Raw genomic sequence first — 16,195 nt, 5'->3', positions numbered from 1 at the left:
TTCTTTCTCTGTTTTAGTATCGTATCTGCTGTGGTCGTGTGTAGTTTCATACTACAGCTTTCTTCTCATTAACAAGTGATAACGCCAAACAGGCACGATCGGATCGGCAGACTTTGTTGCACTTTGTTTGTCGATCGCAGCCATTGTATTCTGTTCCCCGTCGTCCCCATAAGTACGTACGTACCTGTACTTGGCTAGCATAGCGGAGACGCTGCGAGCTGGCAGCGTAGCTTGAAGCTCACAGCTGATTGATCAATGCACTATTGTGCGAGTCTTGAACTCGACTCGCGCACAGCATATAGCTAACAAACACATCGGCTAACAAACACATCGGGCTCATTGCATTTGGTGGACAACACTCAACTTCAACATGTCTTGTGTGCTAACAAACGTGTTCTACATTCGTGCACATACAAACTAGTAACTTCTGTTCAAAGGCAACAGCCCTTATTATTTGTTTCCCCATTGGGAACTCTACCCTTACTCTACATGTATGAGATTGTACTTGTAGCATGTATTGTAATTTGTTATCATGTGGTTTATAAAATTTAATGTAGGCCTAGGTCCACTCTTGACAAGAGATCAAACATGTTTTGCCAACTACAGTATTCAGTACCGTATATATCAGTAATGTTTGCATTGGGTCTACTTGTCAACTGACTAATGACAACACAACTACAATGATATTGATACAATGCATTATCATACTCTACTACTAAGACCTTGATGTTCTGCGTGTGCATTTTGAACTAAACTTGCTTTGAAAATGAAAGAAAACCATTTGGAAAAGCAAGAAAAAATTGTACTGGCATTAAAGCAATGATTTTACTGTACATATAAAAATCATTTTTACTTACTACATATTTAAAATGACAAAACAAAACAAAACAAAACAAGTATTATGATAGGAGGTTGATAACTAACTACTCGGCAATTAAAAAAAGGTTAAAGGGATCATATAGTTATGGTTGAGACCTACTTTCAGTTTTCTAACATTTTTTGGTGAGATAATGAGAAACCTCTTATGAAATTTATATGAAAGAGCATGTAATTCCATGAGGTATTCAATGTTTATTTGATGAAAATTGGTTTTGAAATGTCTGAGATATCCAAAAAAGAGCGATTCTGAAAAGTATGGGACCCACACTTTATTACGATCGCTTTGTTTTACTTTGTTTTGGGATGTTTCAGCCATTCCAAACCCCGATTATCATCAAATAAATTTTGAATTCCTCTTAAAATGGTATGCTCTGTACTATATCAAAAGTGTTTTCTTGGTACCTCACAAAAAGTTAAAAGCCCAATTCTCATCTCCACCAATACTGTACCATCCCTTTAAAGTAAAGTAAGAATAGTGTATATACGCCGTATATCTAGCAAATCTAATTTTTCACAAATTGGGACATCGGTACAATTTTGCAAGTGGTTAAATTCATGATCATGGAGTACCATAATGAATAGACATGTTTTTGTGCATTTTTCAGTCATTGGAATCATATTGGATGTTTTTTGTATGTTGCTAAATTCAAAATAAGCACCTGACTTGCTAAATTCATAAAAATAAACACCCTGCAAAATATATATGCCATATGCAGTACAGGAAACCTTCCATGGAGAGATATCACATGACAGTTGTATGGCACTTTCTTAATGGCAGTAAAATTTCTGTTTGTTCACACCTCTGGTCATTTGTTTAAAGTTGTTCGGCAACTACAATTTTATAGGTCTATGTGTTCATGCAAAATACACATTTCTGAAGTGCTGTACAATAAAAGCTCTGGAGAGGTCTTCACCTCTGTTTTGCCAATCTTAAGCACTTGCTGGAGGTATAATCTGCCTTCTTTCATGTCCCTGCCCAAAGGAATGAATCATTTTCATAATTTCTTGCACCTGTGTGATAAACACTAAAGCAGTGTCATGTTGCATCATTGCCCATGTGAATTACTTGCTACAGATTACCAAGAGCTTTGATGGACAAACAAATTTGTTTTGGTTTTTCTACCACCTAGAATGATGGATGTAAAAGCTAGACTGTTTTCAAGTGAAATTTATGTTATCAGCTAAAAGAAAAGTAATGGCCAGTACTGTCACAAATTTGTACAGTATTAAACCATTGCAATTATCTTAAAAAAGAGAAAGGAAAAAAGATGTATTTTGTATTAAATACACTGGTCGTAGATTTCTTCAGCTGTGATGCATTGTATACTGGTATTTGCACTGAAGTATTGCTGAAGTACGAGAAGAATACACAGCCAGCTACTTTGTATTGATTTCACGGCCATCCTCTCACAAAATTTGAGGAAAACTCTGTCAGAAGCATTCTTTTTTTCAATTGCCACTTATCTAGATATAAGTACTTGTTTTCATAATAAAGAAGCCAATTCTTATGAAAAATGAGGCTTTTGAATGATCAAACAAAAGAAAAGTCACATTAAGAAAAGTATTGAAAAGACAAAACATGTTAATCGGGTTTGATTGGTTGATTATATTTGGAAGTGCATCTTTAATGAAATACAGTTTGTGTACCTTTAGAGCTGATGCCCATTCATGCTAATTTGATATCATTCAGTTCAAATTTGTAGTACATAGTTTTTGATATTATTTGAACATTCTTCAAAAAAGTGAATAAAGTTTTGTCTATCTTTGGACAGAAATTTTCACAGATTCTCTTTAAAGTGAAAATACAGAATCAACATTTATGATTTACTTTTTATCACAGGATTGCAACATTTCAGTCATGCCTCTTATTCAAGAATTTTCATGTACACTGTATGTGAAGGGTGTACATTTAGGCACCTTATGCATTTTTTACATGAAAAGTACTGTACATACAAACTGTGTACTTATGACTCAGATCAATTCTGGTCCACCACCTTGGAAAAAGAACACTCTCAAAAACATAGCAAAGTATACACCTTTAGCCCCTAGCTTCTTTCATGCAACAATTTTCTTGAAAGCAAGATATTATTTGGGGGGGGGGGGGCGAGTCCCACTGGTTCCTGTTTTCCGACATGTTTGTTAATTAATTATGTTCATTAACTCTTCGATCGGCACCAGGCCCGAGCCTGGCCGGCGCCTGGTGCTAGCTTCAGCAGCGCCAAAATAGCCCGCTCCTGGCGAGGGCCACTTTGGCCCGACCCATTCATAAACTCAAAATTTTATGACTTAGCTCGGGCCTGGCCTGAGCCAGAGGAGTTACTGAAAGGGGTAAAAGTCTACTAAGTACTGTTATTGTTTTTGTGTTTTTTGTTTTTTTTTGCAACGGAAAAATGGTTTTAAAGAAATTGTAATCATTGATAAAATGTTTAATCATGGTTATTAAAACAATATATTAATCTAGTAAAAGCTTACAGGTAAGTACTGAGTTGGCAACAAAACTATGCAAGATCCTTTTGGCTCTATTTGGCAGTTTTGATGCATCCCAATATAAATGACCAAGGATTCGTTAGAGAGAAAGGAAGAGAGAAGGGGAGAGAAGGGGGAGGGGGATGAAAAGAAACAGACTTGTTACCAGTTTGGAAAATATGAATTGAAGTGCACTGCACCTGTTCTGCAATATGAATTTTTCTTATTTTCGTTTTATTTGAGAAGAGTTAGACATAGTCTTTTTCCACTGGAAGCATTGTGCATTCATTGAAATTTCGGGAGATGATGCAGTATAGGGAGTGTCTTAAGACTGATGTGATCTTCAGACAAAATGTAGATGTTCATTCATATGATGCCAAGTTCTCAATAAAGCAAGAAGCAGTGCTGTCATTGATCATGATTTACTGACACTTTGTAGAACCATCCCTCCGCTACCAGAATGTTTTTTGTACACTAAAAATAGGGAACATATGAACAAGGAAAGATAAACATTGATGGAGCATCCCACCACTCTCTTTCATGTAAGTCATGATAGAAAACATGATTATTGTTTAAAAAGGTATTCTTCGCATCTGACTAAGGAAGTTATGCAATTTTATTCCCAACTAATGAGATGGCACCACCCCCCCCCCCCCACCCACGCACATGGAGAAGATCTTAAATTGCTAAAGGTAGCTTTATCTGTACCTTTTTTGCTTCCTTTGCTTCCTTTCTGAAGACATTGCACATATTGTAATTTCTGGTCAATTATCAGAGTATTGTTATATGCAAAACAATATCATTACAATTAAAAGCTATTCTTTCCTTATGACCTGAAAACCACCAAATTCTTTTTCATTTTTTTTTTTGAATGGTAAGAGTGAACATTAGTATTGTTCACGAACAAAAAGCTATCAAGTATCATCAAATTTACAAAGCTCATCTAAATTTCTGTAAATCCTAAATGGAAATGATGAAGTTAAGAAAACCTTCTTCAATTTCTTTATTGTTTTCTTTAAAAAGTATTGCTGTTTGGTCAACATATAAGAGGACTTCTATACAGTTGTAGGCCTATCTTCATCAGACCAAAGTTTCAAAATAGCGCACAATTTTGTGGTTTAGGATATTAGCCTGATGTCGAATTAACCCGCCATTTGTACAATGAAGACGCAAATAGTGCACTATTTGATCGTGAAAATTTTCCCACATATCTTGGTCTACAATGTAGTTCGTGAGATAGCATGCTAATTTACAAATTAACACGCTATTTGGGTTTCATCTCCATCAGCCCAAAATTTTTGTGATGCCATCATAGGACCTCCTGGGTAAACCACTTTTGAACCACTTGCTGAGCCGAGTAATGATGCAAAGTATGCATGCTTCAATTTTGGGCTAATTTCCCAAGTGTGCTGTTTTCATGCTGATGAAGACACACATTTGTACTATTGGGCTGTTTTTCCAAACCGCAAAATACATGTAGACTGTTGATTTGAACTTTGTTCTGATGAAAACGCCCCTTACATAATTCAATTGATGTTATATTCGAGCTCGTATCATTTATAAAGTGATAAAAGGTTTTGTTGCATTTGCATAATTGATATTTATGCCTTGTTCACTCTCCCACAAGTTTACATTTGTACGTACAGAGTGCATTGACCTCAGCGCACACTTCAGCAAATTAATTAACTTACTTAGCTGTGATTCAAGTTACATTGTACATCAATTTAGCCTCTCCACTAATATTCAGTGCAAGTTCATTGCCCATCCCCAGTGAAATTTGAGTATACTTACATGTAATGATGTTTACAAATTAGATTGTGGAGGACTTCTTTGCATGGCCATTCTTTTGCCTTTGCTTTGAGAGAAACATATTGCCCACTTTTAAGTTACTGTAAAAGTGGATATTTTCGCGCGACTAATTTTTCGCGCTCGGCGAGTTAAGAAGAGTTTCGCATGTTTTTAATTCCGCGGTATCAAGACATCAACTGCAGGAACATATGGCAAGCAAAGATAATCGCGTGCTTTTATTTTCGCGCTAGTTTCTGATTGTGCGAAATGCGCGAAAATTTCAACACCGCGAAAATTTCCACTTTTACAGTATCCTTTTTTGCACTGTGAAAGATGCGGTAGCATGGGGAATCATGGAAGGTCAAATTCATTCGCTGTCCACCAGGGTACATAAGACAACCATGAATAGCACCGGTCAGCGAATATCTGTATCAAAGTGTACGCCCATTGGTAATGGTCAACTTCAGTTGAGATTCTGTGGCTGTGTGTGTAAGAACGTAGAGGTCAGTGATAAAGCTGTATACAGCTTAATAGCTGTACACAGTTTAATAGCTGACAGGGATCCTTGAATATCAACCGGCCAGTCTTCCCACTCTGTAAATCCTCACATGCTCAGGGTCTTTAATTGTGAGTCCGCAATTCTCCATTTTAGAATTACTGTATCAAAGCGCAACATAGAGGGTGCTCTTGAACATATGTCACACAAACTTCCACATCTGTTTGCTTGGCTTCTGTGGAAGAGAAACTTGAATACCATAACACGTACCAGAAACATTTGTAACATGAAACTTTCGCAAATTGGAGCAGACAGCCTTTTACGCGCCTTTTCGCGGTATGGAACTTTCGCGAATCACCGCTGACATTCAATGAATTGTGTAAACAAACACTTTCACAGGCATTTTACTTTCATGAATCTTAACTTCTTGTAAAATTCGCAAAAGTTTCTCGCAGCCATGCGATTTTTGTTTTTGTTTTACAATAGCATAGAAATGCAGTGCAGTCATTCCTCTGCAAGATTGTGTAACCAGTGTAAGAAGCTCCCCTGTCAATCTTTTTTTTTTTTTTTTTGGTTGTAGTTTTCAAGATGAGGTACTGTCATTAAGCACTGTCATGTCACTGAAACTTGCATTGACAGCTACAAACACATTACATAAAACATTGTCATATTGTCATACATGCTTGGTTCCATACTGTAGACACTGGAGATGTGTTTGACTTCAAAATTTTGTGAATGTTTTGTAGCCAAGGCATCCTTGGGTATTTGATTTTCTGGTCCATAGTATGGAGAAGTGAAATAATGTAATTGTAGAACTAGTATCCCCACAAGTTTCACGCTAAAGCTCATATGACTTTTAATACAAGTACAGTAGCAATGTCTGCACAAGTGCTGCCTATGGATGAAGAAGCAGTTGTGTGAAAAGCATCTATAAAAGATTTGAGAAGAAATGTCATAAGATATTAATAACTCGTGGAATATCTTTCATACAAATTGCTCCAGTGCTTCATACATTTATGAAAAAGAAAAATTTCTGTGCCAAACAGCTAAAGTACATAGACCTCGTATAAAAATTTAGGCAATGAGTATTTCTATCAAGAAGTAATATTTTAGAGAGTAAAACAATAGACCTTTTCCCCCCTCAAATTTTTGTATTTTTTTTTTATTTTGATTTTACTTGTACCCCATGGCAAGATATATAATTGTTGTAATAAAGGGAGATTGTTGCTAGCATTAAATTTACACAGGCATGTAGATGATCTTTTTTGTTCTTGTTAGCATACACATTATTTCCTGGAAAGGATAGAGGGGAAAAAAAAAAAATCTGAGAAGCTTTCATATACCACAGTGTAATTGTTGGGTGTACCACAGTGTTCCCTGGTAAGTTTGGCCAAATCCCAAACTCCAAGACGCATTGTACCCATCCAGACACTAGGGCTCCCTCTAGTGGGCATGTTGTCTGTAGGCTATTGTGAAAGGCGTTGGGGGTAACCTGTGTTGTATAGGCAGAATGTAGAGCACTCGACTGAAGAATGCACTCACACACGAGCCAACATCCGTTGTATCATTATGATATACCAGTACACACAGAGACGCAGCATACATACACATGCACACAGGCCAATCAGAAGTGAGTCAGTCTAGTCTGTGACTAACGAAGCATGGCGTTACCTTACAGATGGAGTCAACTGGTCTTGGACTGGTTCACTTTGTGACTGGAACAGTTACACAGAGAGCTGTTCCTGAATGACTAATCTTCAATGCACTTTCTTTTTAAGCTTTGGGTCCTTTACACTCCTGTCATGCTGTAGCTACAATGCCAGGATGTAGCACAATGTAGTGTCCTGAACATTGAATTATGTGTAGATAGTATGCCGTGTGCAAAACTTGCTGCTTGTGCCTTCTGCACAATTTCCAATGATCAAACGCTTACGAAAAAAAAAAAAAAATCAAATCCTGAAGTCTAACTTTGAAGGAATAAAAGTATTATAGATACTACAACATGACAAACAAAACAAACAAACAAACAAAAACAAAACAATAGAAAAGTGTTGTGCAAAAAGGAGTTTCAGAAACACTTGTGATATCTAGTTAGAGTCAATATGATTTCTGGAAATGTCAGTGTAATGACACTCTCAAAGAGTGTACCATAATATTTGGTTTACAGGGCTGCTTTTAGTGTTTTAGTGTCAGTTGGTGATTACAATGCTGTTACTCCTGGAATAATCACATCAATTTAATGGAACCAGTACGCCAGTCCTTACCTCTAGTTAATACTACGTACATCTTTTTGAACTTGATGTGAATGGCATGTACTTAAGTCAAAAGTCAAGTGCCAAGAAGCTTGCTAAGACAGAATAGCTACGCTGAGTAAAGTTATAGACCTTTATACTGATATTACATTTCCTGGAGGATTTCTTAAAAAGTTGCTAAAACAGTCTAATTTGTTATATAATTACAGTAAATAATTATATTACTGTTATCAATGGCCTTTCCGTTATGACATGTTTACAGTCATACCATGCCGTCTGCATTTGCAAAATGTTCCCTCATATTTAGAGTGGAAACAGACGTGTCATCAACTCTATTCTATAATGTTAACAGTTTTTTAAAAATTCATCAATTCATGAACTGGTTTGAAGTGGAAAACTTTGGTCAATCTCATTCTGTTTTAGTCTTGTTTGCAGAGCTCAATATTATAGGTGGCTGGATGGCCCGGGGCCACCAAACATTAATGTCAGACCACCAAATTTCCAAACAAAATCTTCTATTTGTGGCCTGATCAACTAAGAGTCAAATGGATTGATATGTTTACTTTTATATCAGGCCAGTACATTTTTTTTTTTTTGACTACCAACATTTCAAATTTGAAGGTTTTAGTGGCCCAAATACGTCACCGGAAAAAAAAAAGGAACAAAAAGTAGAAGAAGTTAGTATCGACTCCTGTTTTTGGTAAACTGTGCATCAGAACTACAGTGTATGTACTTTACTTTTACTGAGTGCATGAACTAATACTTTTGCTGTACTAAAACTACAATGTATTGCTGAAGTCTGCAAGTGTAATTACAATGTGGCTTTGCAAGAACAGGTACATGTTATAAAAAAGGGAGGATTACAACTCGCAGCTTGTCAGTGTTACAGTGTGTCATCGTACACAAAGGTCTATTCATTTCATATCTTGTACATGAACTGATGCTTTGTGCCAAGAGTACAGAAGACAGCAAAGAAATTTCTCTGTGTAATTACCATTTTTAACTTTGCCTCATACATTGTACAGTGTAGTTGAAATTGAATGAGTAGAGAAGAATTTACAGTCATGCACTTGAGCTGAGCCCCTGTACTGGTAAACTACTACTGTACTAGTATATTGTATGTGACTTTAACTTAATTAAGAGTATGCTTGAAACACTGTACATTGTAAACTGCAATGCTACAGTGTATGTACAGCATGTAGACTTCCCCACCAGATTATTCTCGAAATTGCTCCAATACAGAGATGTCCATGTCAACCAAATTGTATCATGGTGTATGGTGCTACATTGTATGTGGGAAGTTGTATCAGTGGGTTCATGCACATCATTGGCAAAAAGTAAATAAAAGAACCAACTCATAAAACCTACTGGGTTTCATACTCAAGTGTGTTGACAGTGCCACAAAAAACCAGCAGGAATTTGCTTGCCCGGAAAACTTTAGGATATCTTGATATTAAACGGCATGCACATGCCTGGCTCCCTGTGATGGGGTGAGCAAACTCCTGAGATACAACTGTAGGTACAATGTAGGACCTACAGTGTACACCCCATGAGTGACGGTAACCACCCTACATTGTGTGTAACCCACATGCTTGCCCAAAATGAAGAGAGTCACATAACCGAAACATGGAATTTTCACCACTGAAAGGTGATCGAGCATTCACAGTTAGCAAAAGCAAATGGGGAATTGAGTGAAGTTTGAAAATAAAATGCAATTCAGATGAAGTAGATATCTTTTTTTAAAAGTTGTTTTCTGGGTACAGCTGTTGTAGATGTCTAGCTAGCACTTCTTATTCATTGTATAGCAAAAGCTAATTGAGATGGGGAAATTATGGTGAAGTTTGAAAACAAAATGCATTTCATTCAGATATGTAAGTTTATCTTCTTTTTATGCCTCCGCCACGAAGTGGTGCCGGAGGCATTATGTTTTCGGGTTGTCCGTCCGTCCGTACGTACGTCCGTACGTCCGTACGTCCGTCCGCTTTCGTTTACGCGATAACTTGAGTAATATTGACTTGAATTCTACCAAACTTGGTCCAAGTATAAAGTATGATGGGGCAATTAGTTGATTAGATTTTGGGTGAAATCCGCCAAAGGTCAAAGGTCAAGGTCAAATCATGAAATTGTATCTGTTTACGCGATAACTCAAGACTGGATCGAGCAAATTTCACCAAACTTTGTCGGAGGATGATGTATGATGGGACAATTACTTGATTAGTTTTTTAGTGAAATCGGACTGAGGTCAAAGGTCAAAGATCAAGGTCAAATCCTGAAATTTATCTGTTTACGTGATAACTCAAAACTGGATGAAGCAGCTTTCACCAAACTTGGTCCAAGGATGATGTATGATGGGACAATTAGTTGAGTAGATTTTAGTGACATTGGCAAGAGGTCAAAGGTCAAAAGGTCAAGGTCAAATGCTAAAAATGTTGCTATTTCCCCAATATCTATGCAATGCCCTAAGGTATTTTCTTGAAACTTGGTGCAGACATGTACTACTGCATATAGATTCTCCAGAGAGAGTTTCATGTCATAAGGTCAAAGGTCAAAAGGTCGAAGGTTAGGTGAAAATGTTGTAATATCACTTTTCTCACAAATGGTTCGATGTATCTTCATAGTACTTGGTACATACACATGTACTGACTGGCAGAGATTATCTAGGGAATTTAGGGGTCGTAGGTCAATAGTCATGGGGTCAAAGGTCAAGGTCAACTCCTCAATATTTTACTGTTTCCCTCATACACTAATGTATGAAATGCTTGCATTATTAGTTTTCAAACTTAATATATACATGCATTACCTAATGGAGATTCTCCAGGAAATTTCCAGCCAGAATGTCAAAGGTCAGAGGTTAGGGGTCAAAGGCCAGGTTTCCATGCGTCCCCCCCCCCCCAAAAAAAAAAAAAATCTATTTTGTACTGTAATTAACTCTTTCTTCATACCTTGGAAATTACTCAATGCATAAACTTATAGGGTCTGTCAGAATTCAAGTAAAAATTCTCAATTCCCCAAATATGTGCACCTGCACTCTTCGACAATTATAGCAAACCCAGTTCAAGGAAAGTGAATATTCAAGTCATTTCTGACAAACCTGTCATATCAATATTTTGCCAGTTATGTGAAACTGTCATGGATCACACATGTGAAGACATTGTACTGTACGCCTATTGGGAGAATCATGCATTATGGCGGAGGCATCAGTCGCCATAGCGACATTTCTAGTTTAATTTATTTTTTAAAGTGAAGTTTTTGGGTACAACTGTTGTACAATCTGTATCTAGCTAGCACTTTTGAGGAAAGATCCAATTGTGAGAAAAGTTTGTTTGTTTGTTTTGTTGCTATTAATCAGAATGCCCCTTCTTATGCTTTGGTGTTTGTAGAATTGCAATAAAGCTGAAGACTCTATAACAACTCAATAACTTGTCGATTAGTGACTGTCCCTGGTCCTAAAACTTTAAAATTATGAATTGAATAGGGGGAAAGATACAGTTCTCCAGTGTTGTTATTTTTGCATCATTGCTCATCTGCATAACACTAGTATGCTTTAAAGTCAATATCAACTTAGAGTATGTCACGTGGTACTAAATGTATATTGTGACTGTGTGACTTCACTGATTTAATCAATGAATTATTGCCATGCTGGATAAAGCCCTTGTTTTATCTTGTACATGATAAACTGCTCTAATCTCTTGATCTCTCCGAGTAGAGATGATGAAGACATAGGGTTAGGGACATAGGCACATCAAAGATGGGTGTGTAGGAAAGATTATACATTGGCCAAAAGCCCGCCCTGCCACCCACTCAAGGCACTGTTCTTCAGACTGAGCAGCCCCTGTACTGCCCCAGCAATTTGGGTCAGAAAGCTGCTCACACCCAAATATGTTTCTTGATATACCATAAGACAATTCATTCCCACCCCCACCCCCCCCCCCCCTGCTTGCTTGTTCTATTACTTGAATGAAGGGGGGGGGGGATACTTCACACAGTGTATATTATATATTTTTTTTCTTTGCCTTTCTGGATTCTGTAGACCTATACTATAAAACAAGATATTTTCATAGCATGAAATTTTCACAAATTGGAACTGACAGCCTTTTTTGCAGCACAAATTTTTGCCAGTTGCTACTGGCTTTCAGTGCATGAATGAAGTGTTGACAAGAATTTTTGCATGCATTTTCATTTTTGCGAATCCTGGCTCTCTCGAAATTCGCAAAATTAAAATGCATGCGAACATTTCTGGTTTTACAGTATGTTGTTTATTTTGCTGCATTTTTATTTTTTGTGAATTTTGCGAGTCTACCAATATTTGCAAAATCAACACCTTGCAAAATTATAAGGCCCCCCCCCCCAAAAAAAAAATGCATGCAATGTATTGTCTCCAAGGTGGAAAATTGTTCTCTTTTCTTTTGAAAATTCAGCACTTCTATCTAATTCTGTCATTGTTGTTATCAAATTCAACCACTCATGAAAATGTCTTCTATACATGTCCAAATTCCTAAAAAACTGTACCCACAATGTATATGGCGTATGCGATGTAATGAACAGTTTAGATTTTTTGCTTTGTTGGTTGCTCTGTCAGAGGAGCTTAAAATTCTGATGTTTGAAGGGTACTTGGTATCTGGTATTAAAAGAAGTTGCTTTAGAGGAAAAGTTGAAATGAAAGTAGTGTTTCAGTGCGATGGTATTAAAATTGGGCACTCGGAAACGTATTGTTTAAGTTAAATGATACTTATTTCATTATTTTTTGGCCATTGTCTTGCAGATTTTGCGTGTTTGTAATTCACTGCATCATTTTCTTGATTTGCTTGGGCATCAGGAGCTCAAAAACAAGATAATTTGTAGGCCTATTTTTCCAAATTGTTAGGAGGAATTGACTTCCTAGTCTTGTAGGATGTGAGTATGATAAAGTTATCATCTCAATAGAGGAGCTCTCTGTTTGAAGACGAATGGAGGATATTTGAGCTGAGATCTTTCAGTGTGTAAGTTATGTGACACTATCTATAATTTTTCTCATTTTCCAATACCCAAAGAAATGCAATTGGCTGTAAATCTAAACAAGGCTTCCACTTCAAGTTACATTTAATAGGGTTCTTGCAGTCTGTCCATCACATTTACAGTTGTAATATGATGATATTTGCTATCAGTGTATATACAAGTATGTCGAGAGTGTGTAGTTCCTGGACAACAAGCAGTGGTTCTTCCTCTTAGATACTCATTATGATATTCACCTTGGACTTTTTTGGCCAGTTGTTTTTACAGGAGAGTAGCAGTGTTTTTTTTTTTTTGTTTTTTTTTCCATTTATGACTGAGGCAAACTGTGAGAATCACTTTGTGACCGTTCGTAAATTGCTCTTTTTTCATATTCCTAGGATCAGGCTGAGTCCTCTGTTGTTTCTGTTACAAGTTCTATAATGAGAAACTTCCTTGTTTGTAGTTGTACAGGAGTTCTTCATCGAAGCATTTGTCTCCAAGCTGCATTTTAGAGCAGAAACACAACCTTATATATGAAAAAAAAAAAATAATGTCTTCTAGGCTGTAATGTCTACATAACTCCCATATGTGTACATGTACCAATGGCCTCTTGTAGTGATAGTACAACCAAATGAGATTTTTAGCCCCATTTACCTATCATGGCAATAAGAAATAAAAGTGCTGTTTGCAATTTTGTGTGGTTCTCTGAAAATCAATTTGCATGCAGTCTTTGCATCTTTTTAGTTTGTGTGAAGATGAAAGTGCCTTGCCTCACAAATTAATGATTCTATTGATATAAAGTGAGTGTTTAAAGCTTTAGTGAGTCAATTCTTGTCCTGCTCTTTATTCACGTGGGTTTTTAAAAGTTTTGTTCAAGTTGGCTGCATTGACTTGTTGCTTTATTACAAAATTAAAGTGTATGTCATCAAAGTTCTTACAGTTGTCCTGCAGTTGTACTACTTAATGTCAGGAGAAGAAACCTGTGGACCATAAAAGAGTAACCTTTGCTGTCTGTGATGTGTGACTAGTGTTGTTACATGTTTAGCATGGCAAGCATTGTCGAGGACTTGAAGAGATCTCAACAGGGGGATTTGTAATGCGGGGGTTGTGTGGACATGGATTGTCGACATGTTCAAGTGCATTCGCTTTGGAACATGGGTGACCTTTGACCCAAAGCCTGGGAATAGCTGCTGTCTTCATGAATTTTGCAGTCGAGGGAAGCTTTGCGAAGACCCGACTTTCCCAGTGCTCCCCTGACTGTCGATGTTTCCCTGTAGAAGATAATAAAAGTAGATTACTTGATGTGGCGTGAAGTAGGCATAAGTATGTGTAGTTTAGTGTTCTGTAAAGAATGTACGAAAGAATGTCCCTGGCCCAGATTGTAATACACTTGAATATAATATTTTTATGTTTGTAAATGTCACACAGAGTTTCCACCTTGTACTTTTTATGCAGTATTTAGTACTATTGTAGCCAAGAATACTGCAGGTTTCATTAAAAAAAAACAGAAGAATGTTTTTCCCAAATTATGTCTGTGGCATGAGAGAAAAAAAAAGTACTGTATGATAGTATCATATTTTTTTTCCTACCCAAAATATGAATGTATGCCTTTTCAGCCCTTTGAATATTGCAATGCTGTTTACAAGGTTAGCATCCCTGGTTACAGTAGTCTCTGTTGGGACTGTGAGATCTATACATTTATGTTTACCATAGTTGATTGTTTAGTACATAGGTGCATGGTTTGAAAGATGTTGGAGGCAAATTCAGAATTTACTAAACTTCCTCCTTTGGAGAAGAAAATCACTTTTTGAACTCTCTGAAAAATAATGTTGTATACCAACAACTTGTTGGGTTTTGAGGAATTTTGATCATTAAGCAGAGCTACAAATTTACAAGTACTGTTGTGACATGATGTTTGATAAATAACAAACATAGATGCTACTTTAATAAACAAGCACTGTTGATGTATTGTTCCAAATACTTTTAATGAGTTTTCCTGCTGAAGCAGACTTGTGTGCAATTGCTTTTTGTTTCTGAATGTGAGGTATAAAAAGAAATATTATTTAAGTGCTCCTGTGGACCTGCCATTTTCAGTTCAGAAATGATCATGAAACTGCTTTTTTTGTTTGTTAGTGTCACGATTATGGCTCTATATTTTTTCAAGCCTATCACCTCTTTTCACATCCTTAGGATAAGGCTAAGTCCTCTGTTGTTTCCCATTGCCATATGCACATAAAAAACAAAGAACAAACAAGCAATGCAATGGTCTTTCACAGAACACTACAAATAGACGTTCAGCGTTGTTCTTTGCTGGTAAACACTCGGAGTGTCCTATTGAGCCTGCTCAGTGTTGATTTGTTATATCCGTGGTTCCGCAATTGGCTGGTTCTGCCCAGCTATGCCGTTGCTCATTGCCTGGAGTGCGTTTCAGTGTGTGTGTGTGTGTTTGTGTGTGTGAGTGTATGTTTGTGTGTGGATGTAAGGCTATTTGTGTGGTGCAGTGCTGTGCATACAATCATATTTTTCTCCCTCATTCTAAGTTCATCCGATGCCCAAGCTGCATGGGATGAAAATGAGCCTGATCATGTATTTGCGGCAACCCGGGACGGGCTGTGTGAGAAAGCTTGCACATGGGGTAGTGAGGTAATGAGAAATAATATTGGAGCCGCCGTGTAGTTTGTAGGAGCCATGATAAGTATATGCCACATATTGCTCCGGCTTCTTATAGAATAGCCCAAGTAACAAAATAATACAAGTATCTCTCATACGGCTTAGATTATGTTGTTAGTAAAATTTCGCTTTGGTTATAATGATGTTTCTTACAACAACAACAACAACAAAAAGAAAGAAAAAAAAAGAGGAAAGCCAACTTCTACAAGGAGCATTAAAGTTGATAATAGAAATAAAAGAATCGACAAAAGTGCAGTTTTTCATGTCAAAACTTGAATTTGATTAGTTAACTATAGCTATTCACACTGATTTGTAATATTGCATGCCAAAAAGGAAATCATGTGTGGCAGGATTAGAGTGTCTGTTGTAAACAAATCAGCAGGAATGTATGCCTGATTACAGTTGGAGTGAATATATGAATATATGCATGTCCCCTCCCATCCCATGGAACAAAAACAAATAGAAATTTGTATGCACGTAGAGGCATAATGTCTGCATCAGAATGAAACAGGCTTAGATATCTTGTGCTGGGAGTAATTAACATTTTTTTTTTTTTTCTGCGAGGCCCATCTTGTTATCTCCTCCCGTGCTTAACGACAGACGTGGGTACATAAAATTCCCAGTGCATGATGGGAGCCCGAAGCTGCTCCAGTTACATGCAAATTGGCAGTAA

At 37.0% G+C, this 16,195-nt stretch overlaps 1 protein-coding gene across 1 annotated transcript in view; it reads left to right on the top strand.

Annotated features, from left to right (window-relative positions):
• Nucleotides 1-16,195, top strand: part of LOC139711540 (uncharacterized) — a 65,672-nt gene that overhangs the window by 722 nt on the left and 48,755 nt on the right. The gene's annotated exons all lie outside the window — the stretch shown is intronic.

Source organism: Diadema antillarum, unplaced genomic scaffold (genome assembly GCF_040938485.1).
Source record: "Diadema antillarum isolate AM-2024a unplaced genomic scaffold, OU_Dant_1.0 seq00001666_RagTag, whole genome shotgun sequence".
NCBI classification, from domain to species: domain Eukaryota; kingdom Metazoa; phylum Echinodermata; class Echinoidea; order Diadematoida; family Diadematidae; genus Diadema; species Diadema antillarum.
This window is presented reverse-complemented; position numbering and strand designations above follow the sequence as displayed.